General features: G+C 49.6%; 1 protein-coding gene across 39 annotated transcripts in view; it reads left to right on the forward strand.

Annotated features, from left to right (window-relative positions):
• ZFAT (zinc finger and AT-hook domain containing) overlaps positions 1–14,294 on the forward strand; it is a 383,679-nt gene that overhangs the window by 274,660 nt on the left and 94,725 nt on the right. For 4 of the 39 annotated variants that reach the window (XR_014842953.1, XR_014842940.1, XR_014842956.1 and 1 more), the window contains one exon: positions 9,064–9,210. The exons of the other annotated variants lie outside the window; for them this stretch is intronic. The gene's annotated coding sequence lies outside the window, so the exon portion shown is untranslated. The remainder of the gene's footprint in view (positions 1–9,063; positions 9,211–14,294) is intronic. 39 annotated transcript variants of the gene reach the window in all.

Below are 14,294 nucleotides of genomic sequence, written 5' to 3' on the forward strand. Positions count from 1 at the left end.
GGTGATGGAGGTGGCGCTTGTGGGGGTGCACGGGGCTGGGGGGCACTGGAGACCCCAGACCCTGCAGATATGTGACGTCACCATGCTGCTGGCACTTCTGTCTGAATCCCATCCCTCCGTGGTTCCAGCTACTGGCCGTCTTCTTTCTTCCCACCTCTAAGACTCCCTGTCTGCTCTGCAGAGATAAGAGTTCTTTTTCTTCCCCACTAAGTCACTAAAGACCTCTGAGTTGAGAAGCACCCCCCCCCCCGCCCCCCGCAAGAGGTAGGTTGTTTTTCTATGGCAGAGAGAAACCGCCCTTGTGCCACAAGCCGCATAACAAAGCCAAGCCCAGTGGCTCCGGGGAGATGCTGAGAGTGCCCCGTTGTTCTGCCTGCGTCTCTTTATTCTGCTGTGAAGGTAGAAGAAACTCAACGGGACACCAGACTCCAGAATTCTAGGCTTGTGGCCCAATGCCATCTTCCCAGATGGACTGGCACCCTCCCCTCTGCCGTTTCCCATTTCCAGGGGCCTCCCAGCTCCCAGAACTGGAAGGGTCCACTCACCACCGGGACAGGGGGGCTCTCCGTCTTCTTTGGATGTCAGAGGATCCCAGAGAACAAGAAGAGTCTCATGCCTAGAAGTCTCTGTATGTGTGCACGTGTGTGTGTGCACAGACGGGCGTGCACGTACCTCTCCATGCGTGTCTGGGAAGCAGTGTCCAGAGTGGATGGAGCAGAGACTCTGGGGCCAAGCTGCCTGGGTACGAATCTTGGCTCTGCCACTTACTTGGTGTTAACACCTCAGAGGGTAGTTTCACCTCACATTCCTCAGTTTTCTCCTCTGCCAAATGGGAATGATAATCGCATCAAGACCACGAGGTTAATGGATAGGAAGTGCGTGCAGGACTCAGCAAGTGCAAACCCTCCCCCCTCCCCCGGGGGCTCAGCTCATGAAGCCCCTGCATGCGCACAGCTGTCTGGTCTCTAGAGTCAGAGATGTGGTGTTGAACCTTGGCTTTTCTGGGGACGACAAGGGTGGCCTCGGACAAGCGTTAACCCCTTAAAGCGTTGCTTTCCTCAAGGACAAAGTCAGGCTCCTGTGGAACTGTCCTGTAGTTGCTCTGAGAATTAAAGACGATCCTGCAAGGGTGCTGGTTAGGTCAGTGCCTCGCTTAATCCAATTCGTAGTTACCGTTGTCGTTGTCATTGCTCAGGTTAAAGGCAGTTACCCTGCTTTATGTTGCTCATTCATTCAAGAACCACCCCTTTGTTTGTTTGTTGTTTTATATTCTTTAAACTCAACCTTCTGGAGTCCGGGCTTGGAACACAGGTGAACAGCAGCTTATCTTCCCTCAAGGAACACCGGTCAAGGTCACTCAAACTCCAGGGCAGACCTCTGGGGAGGAAGTATTTGCTTAATTTTCCAAAACAGAACACTGGGGCTGAGTGCCGATGTCTTCTCACTAATTAGAAATGGAGCTAGAGAACCCATCGTGGCACAATGGAAACGAATCCAACTAGGAACCACGAGGTTTTGGGTTTGATCCCTGACCTTGCTCAGCGGGTGAAGGATCTGCCGTTGCCTGAGCTGTGGTGTAGGTCGCAGACATGGCTTAGATCCGGCATTGCTGTGGCTGTGGTGGAGGCCGGCAGCTGTAGCTCTGATTAGACCCCTAGCCTGGGAACCTCCATATGCCATGGGTGCAGCCCTAAAAAAGCAAAAAAATAAAAATAAAATAAAGAAATGGAGCTAGAATTGAAGACGTCTGGTCTGGCTGTCGATTTTTTCCCTGAGGACGTGGCTAGACTCATCCTCATGGGCTGTGGAAAGCGTTCGAGTGTTTGACAGTTTACGAAAGATTTTAACATCCGTGATAGCAGTTTTGTGTCTTTGCCAAGAATCTTGGTGAAACGGCGGCCCGAGCATGTGTTACTGATCCTTGTTGCAGGTGAATACACAGAGCCCATAAGGGATGCGAGTTGCTCGGGTGTCACAGCTGGCAGAGGAGCCAGGAGACACCGGGGCCCTGTACTGGGTTGCCTCTCTGTGGGATCAGTTGTCTTGAACCTTGGAACCCTTCCTGAGTGAGACCCGGATCTGACACTGCGCTCTGAGCCTCCCGCACAACCCCCTAGTTGGGTGGAGGAGAGGAGTGGGGGACAGACGCTCACCTTGGCCGTGCTGGCCATTTCCTGGTGGGTCTCCTTCCCCTCATCCAGAGCGAGGAGCCAGAAAAAGCTGGTTACCCTCCTCCATGCATGGACCCCAAGGGACTCCCTCCATGACCCATCTGCCAAAGAGGTTGACATCAGCTTGGCTGGCACACCCTCTCTAAGCCCTCTGGGACCAAGGATGGGGACCGAACTCCTGACTTTCTTCCCAGACTGCTGAAGCAAAGGCAGGAAATGAGCCTGGAAGGATGCTGTTTGGAAGAGCCTTGAGGCTCTGAAACGTCAGTAATGCCAGGGCAAGAACGATTCTCCCCTACGGAGCCCCACTCTGTAGGGCAAGCTGGTGAGAAGGCCGGATAATATAACAGAGAGGAAATTGCCCCTGGGCTCAGGATCACCTCTTTCTCTGGCTTTGGGCTCCATCAGCCTGCCGCCAGCACTGCTGCTTTATCCAGGTGGCAGGCTACGGGCTCTCCTAGGGAAGCGCCAGAAGAATTGGCACTAATGAACTCGTGTTGATGAGCCAACAGCTGGATTTGGCAAGAACATGTTAGCATATGAAATCAGGCAGAAGAAGGGTTTCAAAATTTTTTAAAAGCTCTCTTCTGTTGTGAAAGAAGCCCATCCATTTATTCCACGTGTTAAGTGCGATTCGAAGGTAGGGGATGGGCAATTGGGAGCACCTGTTATGTGCTGAGGGCTTTATTTATCGTGTCTCCATTTTACTTTGGGAAAGATTCTGTTCTCGGGTAACATGATCACGATTAAAGAACCATCGAGGTTAAGGTCCCCGTGTGGCCAGTTACCTGGCTCAGCCGAGTGCTGGCTGCGGATGAGAGGAGTCTGGGGTGGATGCAAGAGGGAGGAAGTGACCAACGGTGGTCCTGGGTTCAGCCGCAGCAGGCGAAGACTGTAGCTGGTCCAGCATCCCGCTAACTCGCTCCTTTGAAGACGTGGTCGTCACTCTTCTGAAGAGTTCATTTTAGGATGGAGTCAGCCTAACGTGAGGCGTGGCTGGATCTGAGTGGCTCAGGAAGGGGCTGCCACAGACCCTGTCTGCACTCACTCCCACTGTCCAGGGTCCTTACGGCTGCCGAAACTCGGCCTCTGTCCACAGGTGCTGAATAGAAGCATGGAGGCAGAGTTTTGGGCGAAGGAGAAAAAGGTAGCTTTTATTGCTTTGCCAGGCAAAGGGGGCCACAGCAGGCTAATGCCTTAAAGACTCTGTCCCCCTTGGGAGAGGATAGGAGATGGTCTTATAGTTTGGGAGTGGAAAATAGGGCTGCAGATAAAGATCAGGACAGGTGCAAGCTTGCATTCTTCAGAGGCGATGTTCAGTGGTCCTGAGACTGGTTCTGGTGGTCCACCTTCTTTAGGAATGAAGAATGCTTTATCCAGTAGTCAACATCTTTCATTTGCTGGGGGTTTTCACTCTGCAAAGGAGCTCAAAGATGTCTGTATCCCTTGAGGAGGACCCAGGGCCCTACCCCAAGGCGGCACTGTTGTTTCTAGACTGTTCCGCCCTTGTCTCAGCATCCACTCCCTTCCCTGATTGGCAATGTTTGAACCTGCCTTTTGGAACTCAGGGAGGGTCATGGAAGCTGAAGCTTACTCCCTAAAACAAGATGGGGACACAAAGGCTTTTGTGCCCAGGAACCCCACAGAGCCCTGCTTGGTTTCATTACCTTTGTTCTGTCCAGGCAGCCTGGCTCGCAATGGCCAACATCTTTCACAAGTAGGAAAAATCCAGTTTGGCGAAGAAGCTGGTAGGCTAGGAATTCCTGGGAATTATGTCTTCCCAAGGAAAGCCCTTAAACTATCATTAGCGTATGGGGGGCGGGGGTAGAAGTGCCTCAGCTCTCCTGCCTGTCGGCCAAGGCAATCCTGAGACTGTTGTCTACCGTTTCCATAGCTTCTCCACGGGAGTCCTCTGCAATAGCCTGCTTTAGAAACTGGCTTGAGAGCACAGTCCTTGCTGGCCTCTTTCCTTTCCCTGTATCATGTCCCTTCTCTCCTGTGTTCCCTGCACTGCCACTAACTGCTTCCTCTTGAGACCGTTGCTTAAAGTTAGGATCTTCAAATAGTAGTTCCTGGGCCAAATCTAATCTGTTGCCTGTTTTTGTAAATAATGTCTTATGAGGACACAGCCATATCACTTTTCTTGTTTTATGTTTTTCAGGGCTGTACCCGCGGCATATGGAAGTTCCCAGGCTGGGGGGGCGAATCCGCGCTGCGGCTTCTGGCCTACACCACAGCCACAGCACAGCAATTCCGGATCCAAGCCACGTCTGGAACCTGCACCATAGCTCATGGCAACGCCGGACCTTCACCCACTGAGTGAGACCAGGGATGGAACCACATCCTCATGGAAACCAGCTGGGTTTGTAACCCGCTGAGCCCCGAAGGGAACTCCCCCTTTATGGTGTCTCTGTGGTTTGCTTTCTTGCTACAAGGAGAGAGTAAGTTGAAAAGCTGTGACAGAGGCAATGTGGCCTGGAAAGGGGACTGTATTTACTGGGAAAGTTTGCTGACTCCTGGCTGGGAGTGTGCCTCCGGGGGGACCCAAACTGAGACCTCATCTCTAGGCCGTGACGGAGAAGAAAGTTGAGGTGGTCCTGAAACTTGGAAGGGGGTTGAGTTGTACGGAGAGGACGTCCCTAAAAGAGCAGAGGCTTGTCATGGACGGAGGGTCCCCGTAAGCTCGGGGAAGGGTCCCTGTAAGTGGGGGCAGGGCCCCTGCAAGCAGGGGGAGGGTCCCTGTAAGTGGGGGGAGGGGTCCCTGTAAGTGGGGGGAGGGGTCCCTGCTCAAGGAGACACCTGCGAATGCGCTTACCCCACCTCAACTCCTGATTCTTCTTGGGAAAAGAATGATTATTCTCAAGGGCCTTTTTATTATCCCACCTGGTGCTGGCAGCCTCCCCTCTAGGATCCTCTCTCTCCTATCCTTGTTTTTACAGTATCTGTTTCTTTTTGGGGGCCATACCCATGGCATATGGAAGTTCCCAGGCTGGGGATCAAATCGGAGCTGCACCTGCTGGCCTACGCCACAGCCACAGTAACTTGGGATCTGAGCCGCATCAGTGACCTATGCCGCTGCTCATGGCAACACCAGATCCCCAACCCACTGAGTGAAGCCAGGGATCGAACCCTCATCCTCATGGATACTAGTTGGGATTCATTTCCGCTGCGCCACAAGGGTCACTCCCAGCATCTGTTTCTTCCTTTATTCTAGCTCCATGAGAAATGCTGGTCTTCCTCTTAGGTTCAGCCATCAGACTGTGAGTATCTTGAGGGCAGGATCAGGCTTTGCTATCTTTGCAAACTCCGCTTGGGTGGAAGGGCATAATCTTGTTCAAGTAGGTGCTCCACTAAAGCTTTCTGAATTGAATGCAGCAGTTCCTGCCACTTCTCTTCTTGGAAACCGATGCTGGATGCACACATAGCCAGTGGGGCTGGTGAGGGTCCAGCAGCTGTGGACACATGGTTCTCTACCACCCTCCACAAGCGAGTTGGCTGAGATGGACATGAACTTGACCCTGTGACCTTGGATTCATTATCTCTGTGTGCCAGCCCTCTGAGCCAATCAGTTCCAGCCAGATGGCTCTTCAAAGCCAGTGACTGTGGGATTTGGAGCAGCCATGACCAGATTGTAAACTTCCTTCCAACTGATTCTTGTTTTTCTTTCCTGGCCAGCGAGAGTGAGGCAGTCGTAGCCGTTCTCTGAAAAGGTTCCCTCGCCCCCAGTGGGCCAGCTGCCAGGCTTTTCCCAAACCTAGATGATAATCCAGAGATTTAAGTTCATTCTTTCCCAAAGGGCAACTTTTCAAATTCATCATGAATTCCTCGGAAATGTGTTAAGTAATGTATTCAGTTGCTGCTGATGGATGAAATGTGGATGCCATTATCATAATGTGGTACCTCATTTTTTTGGCTGAAAATTATATTGGGTTTTTGACATGAGGAGCAAAGTGGCAAATTGCAATAAACTGCAGGAGAAATCAGTTATAATTCAATAGTCACAGAGGCCCCTTGAGAGAATAATAACAACAATAATAAAAACAGCCCCCTACCAAGTTTCTCATCAGGCCATGGGACTCAGAGTGGGTAATGTTTTGATTACACTGCTGGGCCAGCAGATCACATCTTGACGCCACTGATGAGCAAACATCCATCACGTTGGCATATCTGATGGGGCCAGATAGCGTGTCGATTTGATGAGTGCTTTGGAACATTTAGCATCCTCCTGCGTGGCCACACATTCTAAATACCACCACTCCTCGGACCACTGCAAAGGGCTGTGGATAGGTTTTCGGCCCAGAGTTTGCCCATTTGCTGTGCCAACATCCACACTCTGACTCCAAGGGCATTGGTCACTTTTTCTAGGCAGTGCTTGTCAGCAGCGATACGGAAATAAGCTTAGAGCTGTTTTAATGCCCAGGTGTATGAATCTGGGCCCAAGAGTGTGTAATTTCAGAGTTATTTTGCTGATTGGACTTCTTTCAAATATAAATACGCATCTCCTCTCATGGAGCTTAAGTGAAAAGGGAAAGAAAACTGGATTCCAACTCAAGGGCTTTATGTCTAGTCCCCAGGCCTGCAGCTTACGGGGGAGAGAAGAAATGTGTAGGGAGAAGGAACAAGGGTCTAGAGACAGCACGCACTCACGCACACCACATGCACGTGCAAGGGTTCCATGTACACACACAAACACGTGCAGCAAGCCACAGTGTACACAGGCCCATAGACACGCCTTTCTTTATGATTAGTTTTCTGGGGAGTATCATTTTAAAACTTAGACCAAATTCTGCCAGATCAATTGCAGAAAAGACACATCTTCCCTTGCCACTCCTTCCTCCATTCATGCACATCTGGGCCTGCTTCTTTTCTGGAAATTTTATACCCTGCTCATATAGTATATTCTTCTTCTTCTAAATCCTCAGCTATCCGGTTTCTTCTGCTGTCTTCAGATTCTGCATGAAGGAGTTCTTGTGGCTCAGCAGGTTAAGAACCTGACACAGTCGCCATGAGGCTGCAGAGTTCCATCCCTGGCCTCGCTCAGTGGATTAAGGATCTGGCGTTGCCGCAAGCTGTGATGTAGGTCGAGGACACAGCTCAGATCCGGCTTTGCTGTGGTCTAGGCCGGCAGCTGCAGCTCCAATTGGACCCCTAGCCTGGGAACCTCCAAATGCTGCAGGTGCAGCCCTAAAAAGCAAAGAAGCAAAACAAAACAAAACAAAAAAACAGAACACCTCTGCATGAAGATGTCTTCTATTTCTCTTGGGCTTTGGTTTCTGTTTTCCTTTGCCTCGGGGGATCCATGCTGCCCAAGGCCTTTTTGGCTGCCAGGAGGCTTTACACCACAAGCGGCCCCGCTCAGCTCACTCCTGAGGCTGCCCTTGGAAACGCCTCAGCTGCGCTGAAGGGAGAAAGAAGTCGGGAGCACCGACCAACCTCTTTTAGATTTTCAGCTGCATTTGATGCCAGCTTTCTCAGATGGTCTATTAACATTTCCAAGCTTATCGGAGCATCTCCAGTTCAATAAGAGGGGAAGAACATGATTTTTTTAAAAATACAGAAAAATTGAGCCTGGGAATGCCAGCGCACTCTCCCCGGGGGAATCTGCACGGGCTTGTCGAGTGGCTGGGCTTGCCTCTTCTGCTAATTAGCTTGCTGCTCCAACCAGGCAGCCTTCTCCCCTGGGCTGCAGTCTCCTCGTCTGTAAAAATTAGGGGGTTAGACTGCTAAGGTTTCTCTGAGTTCTATAAAATGATAAAATGCATGGAACGGCTGGTAATTCAAATTCAAATCCGGATTAGCTTTTCTTGGCAGCAGCTTTGATTCCGGGAAGCTTGCGGTCCACCAAGACCCGTGGGCAGGCATGGAGAGCCCTGCAGCAGCTGCGTGAGGGAGGAGGGGTTGTTGGTTCACACCAGCCGTGCACACCGGCGAGCTTCTGTGCGTCCCGTCAGCCCCCTTCTCTGGTCGCCTAAGGGCACAGGGCCTCCCTGTGGAGGCCACCCAGCAGTTCCTGCAGGACAGTGCTGATGTGAGGACAGTGGCCTGCCCGATGCCAGAGCCTAGGCTTTCCAATGACTAGATGCGGGCTCACAGCATCTCTGTCTCTTAACGGAGAATGAGGATGTCAAGTGGGAGGAAGGGCAAGAGTTAAGGTCTTGAGATCCACAGACCAGGGTTTGAATCTCAGCTCTGTCACTTAGCGGTGAGGTCTTGAGCCAGTTACCTGGTCTCTCTGAGCTTGCAGAAACAGCTAACCACACCTTCATGGTGTTGAAGCAGTGGCAGGGCTGTGAAAAATCATAGCCCCTCATACCAGTGCAAAAACTACCAGCCCTGGGAGTTCCCGTCATGGCTCCGTGGTAATGAACCTGACTAGGATCCATGAGGGCATGGGTTCGCTCCCTGGCCTGGCTCAGTGGGTTAAGGATCCGGTGTTGCCGTGAGCTGTGGTGTAGGTTGCAGATGTGTCGCTGTGGCTGTGGCGTAAGCCAGCAGCTGTAGGTCTGATTAGATCCTTAGCCTGGGAACTTCCATATGCTGTGGGTGTGGCCCTAAAAACAAACAAATAAACAACAAAAAAATCCTACCAGCCCTGGTCCCGTGTACACTACCACAAAAGGGAAAGATGGTGGGTACATCATCCAGCCTCATTAAAAGTGTTCATTCCTTCTGACGTGCCTTAATAGACCCCATAGGCCCACCGTCTTCATAAGTATCTAAAATCTGTGAAATTAACTAACATGTCTTTAGGATGTCCTGTCTCTTCCTTTATTGTCAATTACTTACCTGCCAGGAAGCTCATAGGGACATTTTCAAAAAATACGCTACAAACACTTTTCTTTTTATCCTTTCCCCTTTCCTTCTAATTTCTATTACGTCGACCAATGGGCAGCATGCAAGTGACTCACCTTGGGTACCAGCCCAGCTGAACCCCGGAGATGGCCGACACCCCTTCTGACCTATCTGACAGCGACCACAGGAGTGACTTTGTGTAAAGACCATCCCCACTGGCACAGCTCAGATTCCTGACCCACAAAACGTGAGCAATAGAAAATGGTTCTTTAAGCCTCTGAGATCTGGGGTGATGTCTACGCAGCAGTAATTACTGGAAAAGAACACCCATTGATTGGCATTCCCATTGTGGCTCAGTGGTAACAGACCCGACTAGGATCCACGAGGGCACGGGTTCGATCCCTGGCCTCGCTTGGTGGTTTAAGGATCTGGTGTTGCCGTGGGCCTCAGTGTAAGCCACAGACATGGTTTGGATCCCGAGTTGCTGTGGCTGTGGCCTAGGCCAGCAGCTGCAGCTCTGATTAGACCCCTAGCCTGGGAACCTCCATGTGCCCCGGGCACAGCCCTAAAAAGACAAAGACAAAAACAAAACAAAACAAAAGGTTGATGAGTCTTCCCTGCATCAATTAGCATATTGGTGGTGGCTGCTAAAAGAAAACTTTACTTCTATCTTGCTAATTTTATTGGTCTTGCTGGGTCTAGTCCCCTTACTGCTAGTCTCCTCAAATCCTGTTAGGAACTGCATCTGCTTATCATATTATTTCTTCAGGAAAAAAAAAAAAAAAAAAAAGCCCTCTGAGCTGAGACCAAAACAAAACAAAACAAAACAAAACAAAAAAAAAAATGGGAATCTATTTCTTTTTAATCGCTAACAAATAGTGTAGGGGCTACAATGTCAGACTCTGACGATGAAGTGACATTTTCGTCCTTCCCTTTGCTAAGAATTAATTGTAGATCTGCATCAAAAAATACAAAAGATCCTAGAAGTGCAGGTTTTTTTCTGATCACGCCATACTTACTTTGTCATATCAAATTTATGTCATTTCCTCCACTGAAAGAAGTTCCTTACAAAGGGGGCTTTCAAAGTGCAAGGACCATAAAGAGAGAACTAAACAGCCTGCCTTCTCCCCCTCCCTGCCCCCACTGTGTGTCCGCCGACCCAAGACCCCCAGGCTGCAGAGACAGCCTGACTGTGTCCTTTTCATAACGTGCAGCTGGCTGTCTTTAGGCAGGGCTGGCACATGAAGGTGACCCCAAATTATGCTCCTTCTGTGAATTAGGTGGGAGGATGTGCAAAGATAATAAAAGAGAAAGATCGGACTTTCAAAATCTTTTAGGAACACGAGCGAAAATAATAAATCTGGGTCTTATTTTTAGCTGGTGGGTTAGAGTCACTAAGGAATCTCAAGGGGGAAAATGCTCATCAGCCAAAAAAGGAGCGTGTGTATTATTTGAAACAGGCTAGTATCAGTATCTTCTTCAGGCTGTGCACATGCAATAGCCAGGCTTCTGCCAAGAAGAGAGTTTTGCACTGTAAATTGCAGATTTAAGGACCTACTATGTGTTCAGCCTCATGGTAGGAGCCAGGAAGAGGCTGTTAGGGATGGAAGACCCAGGCACTAATTCTCGGCCTCAAGGGATGTTCCATGTGCTGGGGGAGACAGGAAGTATACAGATGGGCTGCATCGTTCGTCCACTCTCTCTCCTCTTCACCCCAGTGGTTAAGAATTCCAGCCTTGGGGTTCCCTGGTGGCTTAGTGGGTTAAGGACCTGGCATTGTCATTGCCATGGCACGGGTTCGATCCCTGGCCCTGGAACTCCTGTGTGCCATGCATGCAGCCAAAAAAAAAAAAAAAAAAAGAAATCCAGCTTAGAAGCTCTGTGACCTTGAGTCAGTTACCTGCCCTTCTTATACCTCAGTCTCTTCATCAGTCAAATGAGAACAGAATAGCGCCTCCCTCGTCGTGTTGATTTCAGGGTAAATGTGTCTTTGCCTGGCGCCTGAATGCCACGTGGTAATTACTCCATACAGGTTCCCTCTTTCTCCTCCTGCTCCTCTTTTTTCCCTGCTTCTCCCTCCAAGCAGCTCCTAGGTACACAGCTCTCAGGACCACATACCAGGTTCAAATCCTGCCTCCACCACATGCTAGTGCTGTGGTCCAGGGCACATTATTGTTCAGATTTGCTGCACCTCAGTTATCTCATCCACACGGCAGGGGATAAGAGCGTTGACGTCAGAGGGTGTTATAAGGATTAAATCAGTCTATGTCTTTAAAACACCCATATCACAGCATTGAGTCAAGTGTAGGTATTATTATTTCTCTTTCCTGTTAATGAGTGATTGGTTATTAATCAATCATTACAAAATGATTAATTAAATGATGATAATTAATTATTACTGTTTTTGAAGAATATAGGTTCCCGGGGGGTTGAAGAGGTAACCCCACCTACTCTTTTTAAGCCAGGGTTTCTGGTGGTTTTCTTGCGAGCTGGGAGATGTCCCGGGGCCGCCATCCTGGATACTCAGCACAAAGCCACTCCTAAAAATTCTCCAGGACCAGACCAGCTGCTAAAGGGAATGTACTGCCTCCAGACCAGAACCCCCAAGCTCTTCAGGGCCTCAAAGTGCCGTCACACCCTTGGTCCCCATGTTCTCCCGTCCCCACGCTCATCCCTCTGTCCCGCCCTGGCGTGGGGCAGAATGTGGGGAAGCACCGAGACGTGGAAGAGAAAAGTGTGAATGAAGCCTCAGGGCAGCCACCCATGAGAAGCACAAAGCGAGTCACAGACGTGAACATTCGTTTTGTTTTTTAGGAGCCATGTTAAAGATAGGAAGAGGCGACAGGTGAAATTCACTTGTATGATACATTTCATCTAACCCAGTCTACCCAAAATACTGGCAAATGAACTTGTACTCATATAAAAATGATTAATGAGATCTTTTACTTTTTTAAATATTGGCTTTGACATCCAATTTAAAATCAGATCTCCCTTTAAACCAGACACATTTCAAGTGCTCAGCCACTGCCAGTGACTCACGGCTTCCTTATCAGACGGCCCAGCATTAGGGCTGGATGGTTCCAGGTCCAAACCATAGTTCTGCTCCTTGCCAGTGAGTGACCCCAGGCAGGTTACTTAATGTTTGTGAGCTTGAAGATAAGCTTTTTCAAGCACTGAGAACTTAGAAATAGAGGGAAAATAAAGCACAAATCCTGGCACATAGTAGGTGCTTAACAAATGTTCATCCCTTCCGTCTTTCCGTGTCCCATCTACCTCACTGGAGGCATTCTTGTTACTTGCGATTTCATAAGGATGTCCCAGGCCAGAGAGAATATGGAAGACAATATTTGTTTGTCAGTTCATCTTTTGTTCATATGTCTTTTCTCTGACAGTTAAATTGGTGCAAGAGACAAACAGTTTGCACAAATCTCTTACACAATCCTACCTTGCTATAGTCTCATACGCTGCTGTCACTTCCTGCTCAGGTTATTGTCATAAGCTTCCGAGTGGTCCTTTGGCTTCCGTGCCTGCCTTTACAACCTGCTCTTAGAATAATGCCCCAGAGCTCAACTGTGGCCTGTCGGTGCCCTGCCAGCCAGCTCTGCCTCCATCTCTCCCCTTGTTCACTGCCCAGTAACACCAGCCTTTCTTCCTGTAACCAGAGCACAACTTGCTTCCACCTGGAGGCCTTTCTCACTGACCTTTCTGCTCCCAGATCTTTGTATGGCTGCCTTCTGGCTCTTTCATTCTCAGCCAAAATGTCGCCTCCTCTGAGAGGCTTTCCCTGATCACTTAGCACTTTCTGTAGCTTTCTATCTCCCTGTTTGGTTCTTATTTACTGTTTATCTCTCTCTAGGAGAGTTTAGGACCCATGAGAGTAGACACGTGGGCTGTCATATCCTAACACAGGAAAGGATTTGATTGCCCAGAGGCGGTCAACGCATGAGCATTGAATGAATGGAGAAATGAACAAACAAAGAACAGAAACAATGGAAGAAAAGACACAAGCCTCACGTCCCTCAGAGGTTGCTTTTAACAGTTGTCTACCATGGCTGGATTATAATATTCTCAAAGGGAAGTATGGGGTCTTATGCTGGACTGGAATTTCGGATCCTTCATCGAGGGAGGCGCCTCGTCTCGCTCTATTGTGGAGACGTGTGCTGAATGGAGCGTGACGTGGTCCACACTCTCTGCTTGTCATGTTGCCCATGCCCCCCACCCCCGCAGCAATGCTCTTCTGCTCCCAGGACCTTGTTAGATAGAAGCCTCTGACTTTCCAGGATGGCATGCATACGCTTCATTTTCCCTTTTTCCCCCCCGAGATGCCCCCCTGGTGAGTTCTGTTCCCGTTCTTCCTCATCAGAGTTTCAGAAGCTGAGCTTTGCAGCCAGAGTATTTCATGTCCCCACCAGCACCAGCCACTTCCCAATCAGCAAGATTCTGACAGGCTCCCCTGTCAGATGACAAACATCTGTCCTGTCTCCATGCTCATTCCAGGCTCACAGGTCCCTGCCTGCTCTATCACCCCCAGGGTGTCACTGAGTAGGACAGGCACTTGGATTTGATGTACTAAAGGTTAGCCCCCAAACTGAGTCCCAGCTCAAAGCATGTCCTCAAGCCTAACTGTCCGTGCTCTCTGCTGTGCCGCACCCCCCACGTCCACCCGCGTCCTGCGCAGACATCAATCATGACCCTGCAGGGCTTGTCCTCCCTGTCTGCTTCCTGCTGGCCCACCCTAAGCCTCTGGGGAGCAGTGGCTGCGTGGACCTGTGTTGGATACACAACCAGCCCTTGATGAATGCTCATTGGGTACATAACTGATACATAGATGCAAGTCTACTAGATCCCAGAAACAAACCAACAAGAAGCATGGCCCTTATGGCTTACATTCTTTGTCATTGTAATGACAGAGAACAATGTCAGAGCTCTTACTTTATCAGGAACTCTGGGAGTGTTTGAAATCCATTAGGTCATTTAATCATCCTAATGAGCTTAGGAGGTAGGTCACTTATAATCCCTGCTCTAAAGATGAGAAAACCGAAGCAAAGAAGGGCAGAGTTTGTTCCTCGAAGTTGCATACCTGATGAGATGATAGAGCTGTGACTTAAACCACAAAGTCTGCTTCTGGAATTGCAGCTCTTAACAGCGGCACTAAACTTGCTTCTGGAAGAGCCACCAGAGGGAAATTTTCAACCAGATGTATCAACCACAGGGCAGGTTTGCCATCTTTCAAACTTATCCTGCAATTGCTCTTTTGAGCTCTTTTGACTGTTGGATTTGCAGTTGCAGGAACCATGAGGCTTCTCCCACTCTCTCTCCTGTTATTCTGTT

The sequence above is a fragment of the Sus scrofa genome, chromosome 4 (assembly GCF_054392235.1).
Source record: "Sus scrofa isolate SSC_HxYL_T2T_F1_AM1 chromosome 4, Sscrofa_HxYL_maternal_Yorkshire_Landrace_v2.0, whole genome shotgun sequence".
Taxonomy (NCBI): Eukaryota; Metazoa; Chordata; class Mammalia; order Artiodactyla; family Suidae; genus Sus; species Sus scrofa.